The following is a 14706-nucleotide window of genomic DNA, read 5'->3' on the forward strand; positions in this document are numbered from 1 at the left end:
AAGTATATGTAGTACAAAATTAAAACAAAAGTTTTCAGAACAACATATTATGTTTAGATTTATGTTATCAATTTTATAGTTAGGCAAAACATCATTGTTATTATATGCAAAATAATTGTTTAAAGTAATTTTCCTTAAACTGTATTAAAATAATTTTCATTAGTATCTAAACTTTTAGATATAGAATATATAGGTGAATAAGTCAATTTTAATATAGAAAAATCACTGTATCACCATAAAATACTGCGGATGTATATTTGGTACAAAAGTGAAACAAACTTTTTTAGAAAAATATATAATATCTAGATTAATATTATTAATTGCATAATTAGATGAAAAGTCATTGCCTGTGCAATTTATATCATTTTTTACAGTAATTTTCATTAAAACGTTTTATAATACTTTTAACACACACACACATACACACACACATATATATTTATATATATATACGTAAAATACTGCGGAAAAGTATAATGTGGTATAAAAGTGAAACAAAATTATTTTTAAAAAGCATGTGCTATTTATATTATTGTTATTAATTGTATAAGTAGACAAATCGATTTTGTCTTCACATGTAAAATAATTTTTTAAAGCGATTTTCAATCAAACATGTTATAATACTTCTGATTTTACATGTTGTATCTAAAAATATTATATATAGCGTATTTAAGTAAATAAGTCTATTTTATTACGTTTTTAGGAAAATATATATGATATTTAAATTGATGTTATTAACCCTTTCCGGCATACATTTTTCAGGAAAACAAGTTTTCATGAAAATTGGTATACAGGGGTTTTTGGGGTCGCTGATTACGAATCTGAATTTAGATTTTGAAAATTCAAAATGGCGGCTAACATTTGGCATATTTTATATTTTTTCTGACAATTGATTTACGGGGGTTTTTGGAATCACTAATCACGAATCTGAACTTAAATTAAGAAAATTCAAAATGGTGGATCCAATATGGCGACTTAAATTAGGAATATTTTAGGATTTTTTTTTTTAGAATTGGTATACAGTTGTTTTTTGGAGTCGCTAATCACGAGTCCGAACTCAGATTTTAAAAATTAAGAATGGAGGATCCAATTTGGCGGCCAAAATTTGGGATTTTTTTATTTTGAAAATTGGTGTACATGGGTTTTTTGGTATCTCTGATCAAGAATCTGAACTTAGATTTTGGACTTTCAAAATGACGGGTCAAAATTCAAAATATTTCTAAATTTTTTTTTAATCCAAAATTATTCCAAGTTTCGGGCGCCATCTTGGATCCACCATTTTAAATGTGCAAAATCTGAGTTCATATTCGTGATCACTGACCCCAAAAACCCCTGTATACCAATTTTCAGATAAAATCCAAAAATATTCCCAATTTCTGAAATACGGTATTCCCACCATGCCGCAAAGGATTAATTGATAGGTTAGGGAAAAAGTCATTATCCTTTCATGCAAAATAATTTTTGAAATTAATTTTCCTTGAACTGTATTATATGAATTTTATTTAGCATCCAAAGATTTGATATATAGAGTATTTGAGTGAGTAAGTCAATTCTTTTATCACAAAATTATTGTGTCACCGTAAAATACTGCGGAAGAGTGTATGCGGTACAAAATTGAAAAAAAACGTTTTTAGAAAAACATATGATATCCTGAACAATGTTATTAATTATATAATTATATCAAACGTCACCCCTGCATGTAAAATAATTTTGTAAAGTAATTTTCATTGAAATATGTTGATATACTTTTTATTTTACATACATTATCGAAATATTTGATATGTAGACTATATAAGTGAATAATTCGATTTTATCGCAAAATCATCGCGTCGCCCTAAAATACTGCGGAAGTATATGTTGTCAAAAAAAACTTTTTTCGAAAAACGTATGATATTTAGAATATTTTTAGTAATGTTATAATTAGACAAAACTGCATTCTCCTCACATGTAAAATAATTTTGTAAAGTAATTTTCATTGAAATATCTTGACATACTTTTTATTTTACATACATTATCTAAAGATTGAATATATAGGCTATATAAGTGAATAATTCGATTATATCGCAAAATCATCGCGTCACCCTAAAATACTGCGGAAGTATATGTTGTCAAAAAAAACTTTTTTCGAAAAACGTATGATATTTAGAATATTTTTAATAATGTTATAATTAGACAAAACTGCATTCTCCTCACATGTAAAATAATTTTGTAAAGTAATTTTCATTGAAATATCTTGACATACTTTTTATTTTACATACATTATCTAAAGATTGAATATATAGGCTATATAAGTGAATAATTCGATTTTATCGCAAAATCATCGCGTCGCCCTAAAATACTGCCGAAGTATATGTTGTAAAAAAAAACTTTTTTCGAAAAACGTATGATATTTAGAATATTTTTAGTAATGGTATAATTAGACAAAACTGCATTCTCCTCACATGTAAAATAATTTTGTAAAGTAATTTTCATTGAAATATCTTGATATACTTTTTATTTTACATACATTATCTAAAGATTGAATATATAGGCTATATAAGTGAATAATTCGATTTTATCGCAAAATCATCGCGTCACCGTAGAATGCTGCGGAAGTGTATGTGGTACAAAAGTGAAATACTCGAGATGCGTCAAGTGTCAGAAAATTACTGCGCGAGATTGTGACGTCCTTGAGGCACTACCGTTTTGCGGTTGTTACACAGGAGTTTATAGGACGTCGACCACTGTGATAATAATTTATATACTCTTTCCTATACTTTCTGCAGACATGCTTCCGTATTACCATTCGAAGGTGATTAATCATTTAATAGATCGTAAAACTGCATACCGTTTGTCAGATTTCAATATACCTGCTTTCATTTATAAATTTCTCACAATTTTATTATACCGTAGAACGGGGCTTAGCGGCGCGTGTGGGGTAAACCGGCTCACCCGCAACTTCATTCTTTATTATTAACTAGACTATTATGTGCGCGCATGCGCGCGCTCACTTTTATACTCATTTTTATCATTAACCCAATTTTCTAATAACAATTTATTTGCTAAAATTTTCTGAACACTTATATTTTTTTTTACATTTTACGTAACGTTGTTTTAAACCCTTTTACCTTCCCACACCCTAACTTCAGTTGCGTAACATTTTTTTGTATTAGTTTAAAAAACTTAATAGACGTTTTGGGAATAAAAATGGATTTTTAGGATGAAGTGCGGCGTAGAAATAAATTAATCAATATTTTGACGTAACGCAAGAATGCTTTTTTGGTATTTTTTGAGTTACACGCATTTTCAAATTATTTACAAGGAAAGAAGTATCAGCCGTTTTTTTAGAATTATATAAGTTTTATCATTTTCATGAGACAATTAGAAAAGAATTTTAAATATTTAAAATGTGTCAAAAAAGGAATGTAGAAGATTTGAAAAATATATATTTTATTTTAATGGATTTTACAAATTATTAAAAAAAAATTTAGCCTTTTCAAAAGATATTTATGCCTTTTATAATTTTAGAAGAAATAATAAATATTCCATTTTAATGAAAACATTCAAATAATGTTTACATTATATTCTCATTCAAATTTGAAACTGGACTTCTCTACATTTAATTTATTAATAAGCTTTCTAGCTAAGTTGAAAAAAATTAAAATATGTGTACATATAATTTAGAAAATTGAATTTAAATACTCATTTCACAATATTTATGTTACTAAATATTAAACAATTTAAATACTATCTTTTTGTAATTTCATATTTTATTTTTTATTATTAAATTTTAAAAAATATTCTTGTAACAATGAATAAACCAATTTAAAATTTATTTAAATTATATTTAATTTAAAATTTGTAAATAATTTAAAAATATGAAATTCGAATATAATATTAGCATAAAAAATTATAAGCATGTATAATATAATATTATTAACCCTTATAATTTGCTAATATAGATATTATTTAATTTTAATCTAAAAAAAATAAGTTTGTCAAACATTAAATCTTTAACATAATTAAATAATTAATAAAAATAAATAATAATTAATAAAATAATAATATAAATAATATAAATATAACATAAATAAAAATAAAAAATAATATTAAATAATAAAAAATTAATATAATAAATTTATTTAATTGTAATTTAGCTTATAATAACTTTACGTTTTAACCCCAATTCTTAATTATATTTCATATAATAATATTATTAAACTTGATGATTTCGCAATATATCTATTAATTTAATAATCGTTTTTTTTAAATTAAATTTTAAGATAAATTTTAACTAATTATTACTTTAACAAATATAGCTCTCATATTAAATAGTCAATAAATTTTGATAAGATAACGTTAAAATAAAAATACGATATTATTTAATTTTAATCCAAAACTAATAAGTTTTTCAATATCAAATTATTAAAATAATTAAAACATTAATATAATAAACTTATATATTTGTAATTTAGCTTATAATAATTTTACGTTTTGATAAGAAATTTAATTATGATTTTTATAATATTATTAAACTTGATGATTTCGCAGTATATCTGTCAATTTAATAATCTTTTATATTATTTAAAAGAATTAAATTTTAAGATAGACTTGAAATAATTATTACTTTAACATTGAATAAACCAATTAGAAATTTATTATTGAAAATAACAACTGTTATTGCAAGTGAAAATTAAGACACAAATTAAAGTAATTATTGGCGATCGATAAAATTAGAAATCTAGTTTTAAGTTCGATTAATTTTATACACTTAAAACAGAGGTCGCCAGTCCCCATTTTTTTCTACGAAATATTTATAATTGGAGCTGAAAATTTATCTCTATGATTTAAGATTTAAATAATTTGTTGAATTTTTTATTTTAAATACAATAATTTTTTTTTAATTGATCTTTTTTGAGTAAAAATATCCTGATTTTAAAATTCAACTACTTCGTAGAAAGTTGAACTACTTTGTTAAAAATTTATTTTATAATTAAACGATTTATTATTTAAATAGGAAATGCATCTGTTTAGTTTAGAAGTTGAACATTTTTATTATTTTTATTGGCTTAAAATAAAAATATTATATTTTTCTTTAAAACTTTATTTAATATATTTAAAAGTTAAAGTACTCTGTTTAAAAATAATTTTTTGCTTAGATATTCATAATTTTAGTTAAAAATTCATATTTTCGGTTCCAGTTTAACTATTTTGTAAAAAACAATAGTTGTGTTGAAAAAATATATTTGTTTTGTTCAAAATTCGTACTTTGAAATTTAACTGCTTAATACTTAGATAAAAATTGAACGACTTTTTTCAAAATTGATTTTTTTATTGATGATTCAACCTTTTTAGTTTAAAATTCATTTATTTGGTAGAAAATGCAACTATTTTTCAGAAATTCTTCTTCTTTTTCTTGAGAATCAATTTTTTAAACTAAAAATTTCACTATTTCATTTTTGGTTGACAATTTATCATTTTTAGTTAAAAAGTCAACGATTTTGTACCAAATACACTTTTTTTTGTAGAAGATTTATATTTTTGGGTTTAAAGTTCAACCATTTTGTAGAAAACCTGCCTGTTTTTTTATTTAAATATTTTGTAGAAAATTTTTGTTTATGAATTAAACAGTTTTTCATTTAAGATTAAAATCCTTTTATCTTGAACTATCAGTCATTATATTTTTGTTGATAATTAATATTTTGGTTAAAGTCAACTGCTATTAATTTAAAATAATTCTGTGGTAAAAATATCAGCTATTATATTTTTGGGCGGAAAATTAGTCTTTTTGAATAAAAATTCAACAACTTGCTTAAGACTTAAGCTATTTTTTAAAAAATTCATTTCTTGTTTTTGAAAATTCAACTATTTTGTTCAAGATTTAAACTTTTTTGTAATTCATAATTTTGTAGAAAATTCTTATTTTTAGGTTAAGAATTCAAGTATTTGGTTAAAACTATTTTGTTGAAATACTTGTTTGAAAATTGATATACTTTTTTAAAAATTAATTAATTTGGTTCATGATTCATAATTTTAATTTAAAACTTATATCTGTTTCGTAAAAAATTGAATTATTTTGTTAGAAATTATTCCTTTATTTGAAATTAAATTTTATTAACTAAAAATTAAACTATTCCATTTTTGGTTAAAATTTCATGTATTTTGTTAAAAATACTTCTTTTTTGGTTGAAAATACAACTACTGGAGTAGAAGAAAAATTAACTATTCTGTTTGAAATTATTTTTTTTTGTCAGTTAAAATTTAATTTTAGTAATTATATATTCAACTACTCCATTGTTTTGTAAAACTGAATCTTTTTTTTTTAGTTCAAAATTTGTGTATTTTGTTGAAAATTGAATAATTTGTTAAATTAAACTGTTTTGGTTTTAAAATAAAAATATTTTTGGTAGCAATATCAACTATTAAATTTTCCGTTGAGAATTCAACTTAATTAAAATTTGAACAACGTATTTAAAAATAAATTTTTTGTTTATTGAAGATTTACAATTTTAGTTACAAAAATATATTTTTAAATTAATTTTTCTAACTGAAAATTTAAGTATTCCATTGTTGGTTGCAAACTAATATTTTTTTAGTTGAAAATTCATGTATTTTTTTGAAAATTCGTCATTTGTGGTAGAAAACATCTCATGCTTAAAAGTTTTTTCTATTAACAAATTTTAAATATTTGTTTAAAAATTAATCTATTTTGTTGTGGATGCAGCATTTTAATTTTAAATTTCACGAAAATTACAAATTATTTGGTGGGAAAACCTTCCTACAGCAAATAATGCAACCTGGAGCAAATAATAATTAATTAAAAATACCAATATATACATAAAATAATTAATCTATTTTAATTAATAATTAAGTAAAAACAAATAATGGTTAATTGCGAAGATTTTCACTGTTAAAAACTAATTACACCCACAATGATCGAATTTTCTTTTCTCACTTAAGTAACCAATCTCAGATTACGATTTCACTGGTCATTAAAAAAAAAATTTCGTAATGACCCTCATTATGAGAGACAAATGGCAACTTTTAATTTCTGCTCTGATTTGTATTGGCACTTTTTAGCTACCGCAACGCCCTTTGTCGGTTGGTCGATTGCCCGTTCCAAACCAATTAAGTAAGTCATTATATCCTCGAGTACCTCAAGAAAAAAGATAAAACAGCCTGTGCTAGTCTCGTGCTTACGTAAATTGCACGACAATTGAGCTTCACCGCTAACAATAAAATTACAGACTCCACAGTACAAAATCCTATCAAAATAGGAGAAATAGGGAGATTTTTAAAATAAAAATAGGGAAATTATAGGGGAATACATTTTTTTAAACAAAATTAATTTTTGTTCCAGGATGTATTCAATAGAAAACGTTTAAATCACTTATACGATCTATTAAATCCTACCCTTACCAGATGCTTATAACGTTTAATTCAATAAATTTTTTCAAAAATGTTGAAAAAATAGATAAAAATCTACTAAAATACAATTTTGTTTAACGAACTATAACTGTAAAACTATACAAAATATTAACAGCAATTCAAAATTAAAAATGTTTAGCTTCCTGCTATCTATTAAATTTTATGCTCTCCAGATGTTTATACTAATTTAATCAATAAATTTTTTCAGAAATATAGCGAAAACTAATAAAAATCTACTAACATGCAAAATATTAATAGCAGTTCACCGATCGAAAATTTCAGTTTCCTGGCATCTATTAAATTTTATCCTCTCCAGATGTTTGCATTGATTCAATCAATAAATTTTTTCCAAAAACTAGAGAAATTTATATAAATTGACTAAACTAGAATTTTGGTAAACAAAATTTAACATTTAATTTTTTTAAACGTTTGTCTGAAAATTTGCAGCTTCCTGCAATATTTTAAATATTACTTTGTCCAGATGTTTATATTGTTTGATCTAATACATTTCTTTCAAAAATGAAGCACAATATAATAAAAATCGACTAAAGTAGCATTTAGTTTAACGAACTTTCATATTTTATTTTATAAATACAGTTTTTTTTTGTTCACTCATTATGTAAAAACATGTTCCATAAGATGATTAAGGTTCCTGAAATTTAAAATAGAGAAAAATAGGGTTTACCCCTAAACTTTAAGAAATACCATTTTTACCAATTCTTAATCTCATTTTTTCGAAAACTATGAAAAATGTTAACACCAGTTCAAAGCTCAAAATTTTCAGCTTCCTGCAATCTATTAAATTTTATCCTCTCCAGATGTTTATATTTTTTAATTCAACACATTTGTCCAACAACATAAAAAAATTGATAAAAATCGACTAAAGCAGCATTTAGTTAACAGAACTTTCACATTTTATTTTTAAAAAAGTTGATTTTTAGTTTACTTGATATGCAAAAAACCTTTTTTTAAGAGATTATTAAGGTGCCTGGCCTTAAAAATAAATAAAACTGGGGTTTTATCCCTAAAATTCAAGAAATTTATTTTTCAACGAATCCAAATCTCAATTTTCTTTTAAATCTATACAAAATATTAATAGCAGTTCATCGTCCAAAATTTTCAGTTTCCTGGAATTTACTAAACTTTACCCTCTCCAGATGTTCACATTGATTTAATCAATAATTTTTTTGCAAAAACTAGAGAAATTGATAAAAATTGACTAAACTAGAATTTTGTTAAACAAAATTTAACATTTAATTTTTTTAAACGTTTGTTTGAAAGTTTGCAGCTTCCTGCAATATTTTAAATTTTACCCTCTCCAGATGTTAATATTGTTTGATTTAATACATTTCTTTCAAAAATGAAGAATAATATAATAAAAATTGACTAAAGCAGCATTTAGTTGAAAGAACTTTAACATTTTATTTTTTTTATGTTGGTGTTTAGTTTACTTACTATGCAAAAAACAATTTTTATTAGATTATTGAGGTTTCTTCGCTTCAAAATAAATAAAAATGTGTTTTTATTTCTAAAATTTAAGAAATATATTTTTTACCAAATCAAAATCTCAATTTTCTTCAAATCCATTCAAAATACGAGTAGAAGTTAATGGCTAAAAATTGTTAAGCTTCTGCAGCCTATTAAATTTTACCCTTTCCAGATGTTCATATTGTTTCATTCAATACATTTTTCCAAAAATATTTTAAAAATTGATAAAAATCGACTTGAATAGAATTTAATTTTACGAACTTAAAATCTTTTTAAAAATATTCCTTTTTAATACACTTACTATGTAAAGAACATGTTCCATGAGATTATTGAGGTTCTTGAGCTTCAAAGCAAAGGAAAATGGGGGTTAATTCCTAAAACTGAAGAAATATCATTTTTACCGATTTAAAATCTAATTTTTCTCGAAAGCCATACAAAATATTAATAGCAATTCATAGTTCAATATTTTCAGCCTCCTGTAATCTATTAAATTTTACCCTCTCCAGATGTTTATATTGTTTAATTCAATACGTTTTCTCAAAAATGAAGTAAACATGGATAAAAATCGACTAAAACAGCATTTAGTTAAAAGAACTTCAACATTTTATTTTTAAAAAAGTTTGTTTTTAGTTCACTTACTATGCAAAAAACATTTTCCATGAGATTAATAATGCTCTTTAGCTTTTAAGTGAAGAAAAATTGGGGTTGATTCCTAAAATTGAAGAAATATCATTTTCACCCATTCAAAATCTTATTTTTCACAAAAAATATACAGAATATTAATAGTAGTTCATAGTTTAAAATTTGCATCTTCCTGGAATCTATTAAATTTTACCCTCTCCAGATGTTTATATTGTTTAATTCAACACTTTTTCCCAAAAATGAAGTAAACATGGATAAAAATCGACTAAAACAGCATTTAGTTAAAAGAACTTCAACATTTTATTTTTAAAAAAGTTTGTTTTTAGTTCACTTACTATGCAAAAACATTTTCCATGAGATTAATAATGCTCTTTAGCTTTTAAGTGAAGAAAAATTGGGGTTGATTCCTAAAATTGAAGAAATATCATTTTCACCCATTCAAAATCTTATTTTTCACAAAAAATATACAGAATATTAATAGTAGTTCATAGTTTAAAATTTGCATCTTCCTGGAATCTATTAAATTTTACCCTCTCTAAATGTTTATATTGTTCAATTCAATACTTTTTTCCGCAAATAAAGTAAACATTCATAAAAATCGACTAAAGAAGGATTTATTTAAATGAGCTTCAACATTTTATTTTTTCAAATGTTGGTTTTTAGTTCACTTACCATGCAAAAAAAAACACTTTTCATGAGATTATTAAGGTTCCTGGCCTTAAGAATAAATAAAACTGGGGTTTTATTCTTAAAATTCAAGAAATTTATTTTTCAACGAATCAAAATCTCAATTTTCTTTTAAATCTATGCAAAATATTAATAGTAGTTCATCGTCCAAAATTTTCAGTTTCCTGAAACTTATTAAATTTTACCCTCTCCAGATGTTTATATTGTTTCAATCTATGCATTCTTCCAAAAATATAGCAGAAATTGATATAAATCGACTAAAATAAAATTTAGTTTAACGAACTTAAAATCTTCTTGAAAATTTTCCCCTTTAAAATTAACTTTAAAATTTGTAATTTTTAAACTATATAAAATCATAATAGCAATTCATAGTTTAAAATTTTCAGCTACCTGAAATATATTAAAGTTTAACATCTCCAGATGTTTATATTGTTTAATTCAATACCTTTTTCAAAAATATAACAAAAATTGGTAAAATTCAACTAAAATAGCATTTATTTTAGCGAACATCAAGATATACATCTGGTAGGATAAATTTTCATAGATATCAGCAAGCTGAATAATTTAGAACTGAGAACTGCTATTTATATCTTAAATATTTTTCGAAAAAAATTAAATTTTTGATCAGTAAAAATAATCTTTTTTTCAAATTCAGACAAAAAACAACTTTTCTTCACTTTGAAGCTCATGAATCTCAATATGTAATCCCATGGAACATATGTTCTTTAAATAGTCAGTGCACTAAAATCACACGTTTTCAAAAGTAAAAAATTTAATGTTCGTTAAACAAAATGCTATTTTATTCAACTTAAAAAATTTTTTCGAAGAAGCTATTGAATTATACTATATAAGCATCTGGAACATTAAGATATACATCTGGTAGGATACATTTTCATAGATTTCAGGAAGCTGAATAATTTAGAACTAAGAACTGCTATTCATATTTTGCATAGTTTTCGAGAAAAATTAGGTTTTTAATCGGTAAAAATTATATTTCTTTAATTTTAGAAATAAAATCTAATTTTTCTTAACTTTGAAACTCAGGAAACTTCCTTAATAATATCATAGAATATCTCCTTCACACAGTCAGTAAACCGAAAATAAACGTTTTTAAAAATAAAATCTTAAAGTTAGTTAAAAGAAATTCTATTTTAGTTTATTTTTATAGATTTTTCCTATATTTTTGGAAAAATCTATTGAATTAAACAATATTAACATCTGGAAAGGCTGAAATTTAATAGATTGTAGGAAGCTAAACAATTTGCAACTTTAAAGTACTATTCATATTGTGCATTTTTACAGGAGAGCTAATTTTTTAAGCTAAAAAGTCCATTGTTTCAGAAAAAAGTTTATTTTTCAACAAAAATTTAATTTAAATCTAAAAAGATGAATTTTTCATTTAAAACGACCAATTTTCTACAAAACAGTTAAATTGACAATAAAAAAAATTTCTCTAAACAAATTGATTATTTTTTGAAAAAATATATAAATTTTAAATAAAATATTTGAATTTTACAACAAATAGTTCAATTTTTAAAATATAAAGATGTATTTTTAACAAAGAAGATTATTTAAACCGAGAACAATTAATTGTTATTTTTAAAATATCACTTTGCCACCATAAATAAAATTTCGATCCAACAGGACGCACTGTCAACAAAACATTTGAATTTTTAAAAATTAAAAAATAATAACTTCAAAAAAATAGTTAAATTGCTATTAACAAAATGTTATATTTTACAAAAGACTATTGAATTTTTGAGCAAAAAAGATAACTTGAACCAAATAGTTGCAATTTCAACAAAATAATTATTTTTTTTTAATATTTGCATTTTTAATGAAATAGTTGAATTTTCAATGAAATAATTAAAATTTTGAACAAAATGTATAATTTTTTTAACAATTTTTTTAATCAAAAGAGATATACCGTCAAGGAAAAACAGTTGCATTTTCAACTAAATAGTGAAATTTTTGAGTCAAAAAAAACCAAAGGCAAGTATTTTCAATCTGAAAAGTTGAATTTTCATAAGAAATTGCATTCTAAATAAAGAAAAAGAAAATTGCAATCGAGAAAGATGACTTTTTCACGAAAAATAATAAATTTTTCAACCAATAAGACGATAATTGAGCAAAAGAGTGGAATTAAAAAAAAATTTTTTTTAACGAAATAGTGGAATTTGTAACATATCAATTAAATTATTCAACAATATATTTTAATTCTTAACGATATAGTTTAATTTTCAGGATATAAAGATAATTTGTCTAGCAAATATGAAATAATTAAATTTTTAGGCCAAAGAAACTAGATTAATTTTCAACAAAAAAAGTTTATTTAAAATAATAAAGATTAATGTTTGGGAAGGAAAGATAAACGTTCCATCCAAAAGAACGCATTGTGAACAAAATTTTTCAATTTTTCACCGAAAAAGACAACTAACAAAATCGTTACAGTTACAATAAAAAAATTAAACTTTCAACAAAAGAGTTTAACTTTTATCTAAATAGTTGTGTTTTCAAGCAGCAAATATTAATTTTCAACTAAACGGTAGAATTTTTAAATAAAAAAGATCAAACATATAAAAAAGAATTTTAAATAAAATAGTTGAATTTTTAAGTCAAAAATATGAGATTTTAACAGAAAAGTTCATTCCTAATAAAAAAAGGAGGAACTTTCAATCAAAGAAGATGACTTTTCAACCAAAAATAATAAATTTTTTGACAAAAAATGATGTACTAGATGAATTTTTTAGCAAAAGGTTAATTTTCTAGCAAAATATGAATTTTTTAATAAACAAGAAAAAACTCTCAACTAAAAATAGAACAGATCAATAGATAAAAATTAATTTTTAACAAAGCAGTTCAACTTTAAACCAAGTAATTATCTTTTTCAACAAGAGAAATAAATTTTTAACTAGAGTGATGAAGTTTTGACTAAGATAATTTAATTTTTGGTCAAAAAATTAATTTTTATATGAAGAAATATGAGTTTTTATAAAATATGTAATAATTTTAGTTAAAATTATCAATCTTTAATCAACAAAATGAATTTCAAACAAAGAAGTTTAACTAAAAAAGATTTTTTTGAATCAAAATTCAACAAAAAAAGACGAATTTTTGACAAAACAGTTAAATTTTGAACCAAACAATCTGAATTTTTAACAATAATTTAATATTTAATATTTTAACCATAACATTTGTTTATTTTATATAAAAAAAGTTGTATTTTCAACTAAAAAGGATGCATTTTAAACCGAATTTTTTAAATTTTTTACAAAAGAAACTAATTTTTTATCCAATAAAATGTATATCAGAAAGATTAATTCTAAATGGTAAATACAATAGCAGAATTTTCTATTTAAAAAAATTAACTTTAGGCCTCAAAAGGTTGGATTTTATATTCATTCCTCCTCAGTCAGTTTTTTTTAAAGCGAAAAACCGATAAGAAGGGGAAAAATGAAAGAGAAAAGAGAAAAAATGTATTTTGAAATTCCAAAAATTGCAAAAATAAGGAAAATTAAAAAAGAATTTCTCTTGCTGCCTACCTTATTTTTAATCCACGACTTGCAGATAAAATATTATTCCAGATAGTTGATCCTGAAGATGAGGATCCTGAAGATGGTGAAAATCTTGAAGATACCGAAGGTTACTTCAAAGATTATGAATATAATTCAAGATTTTTTTTAAAGATGAACCCTTTCATCTCATCATCAGGTTAATATTTATTAACCACCACTTAACACGATTAAATCCAAACCCGAAATTTCTTCATTTGTTTCCAAACTCACTAATAATCCCGATTTTTTATTTTGCCCCTTTATAAATCCCGGCCTTGAAACTTTCCCCTATTTTGACAATTTCACCCAGTTGAGAATGTTCTTTTTGCGTTTCGAGTTAGGAATGAAAATTCAAAAAATTAAAATCCATCTCGCGAAGCACGTTTCCTTAATCCGCTCACCAACTACCTCCGGTAGATCGCGGCCTCTGCTATCAGAATGAAGGTTTTTCTTAAGGCCTCGTCTTACTTATGGCGCAGCCCCCACCAGCATGTGCTCTTCACCTGGGGCCACGGTTCATTCTGAGATTGTCTGGGCATGAAAATGAGTTTGAAACGGTACACTTTCGTTCACCAGTTAATTCGTCTCGATCGATTCTGAGTGACATTAGTTTCAATCCTCGCAAACGTGCCCAGCAAAGACAAGATTTTCGCTAGAATTAGAACTGATGCAAGAAGCAGTGGGAAATGGGTCACTGATTGAAAGTAGACAGGATTTTCACTGGAAATTCATCTAGGGCGCAAAAGAGTCATTTAGGGACCGTTCAGAAATATAAACTGCGTTAGCAATTTGAGGGGTTCAGGCCAAAAAATTCGGTGACCGTCCTTCAGTCCATCTGTCGTTCTATTGAGGGTAGGATAAGTTGTGGGATTAAAGTAGGGAAAATAAGGGGAGGAAAATTTAAGAGAACAAGTGAAAAAATAGTGAG

The 14706-nt window shown here is 24.0% G+C and overlaps 1 protein-coding gene across 1 annotated transcript in view; it reads right to left on the minus strand.

Moving 5' to 3' along the window:
• The window catches only part of LOC117171526, an 83238-nt gene extending 69055 nt beyond the window's left edge, over positions 1–14183 (minus strand). Inside the window, exon 1 of the mRNA XM_033358908.1 lies at positions 13767–14183. The gene's annotated coding sequence lies outside the window, so the exon portion shown is untranslated. The remainder of the gene's footprint in view (positions 1–13766) is intronic.
• Between the last annotated feature and the right edge of the window lie 523 nt (positions 14184–14706).

Source organism: Belonocnema kinseyi, chromosome 4 (genome assembly GCF_010883055.1).
Source record: "Belonocnema kinseyi isolate 2016_QV_RU_SX_M_011 chromosome 4, B_treatae_v1, whole genome shotgun sequence".
Classification (NCBI taxonomy): Eukaryota; Metazoa; Arthropoda; class Insecta; order Hymenoptera; family Cynipidae; genus Belonocnema; species Belonocnema kinseyi.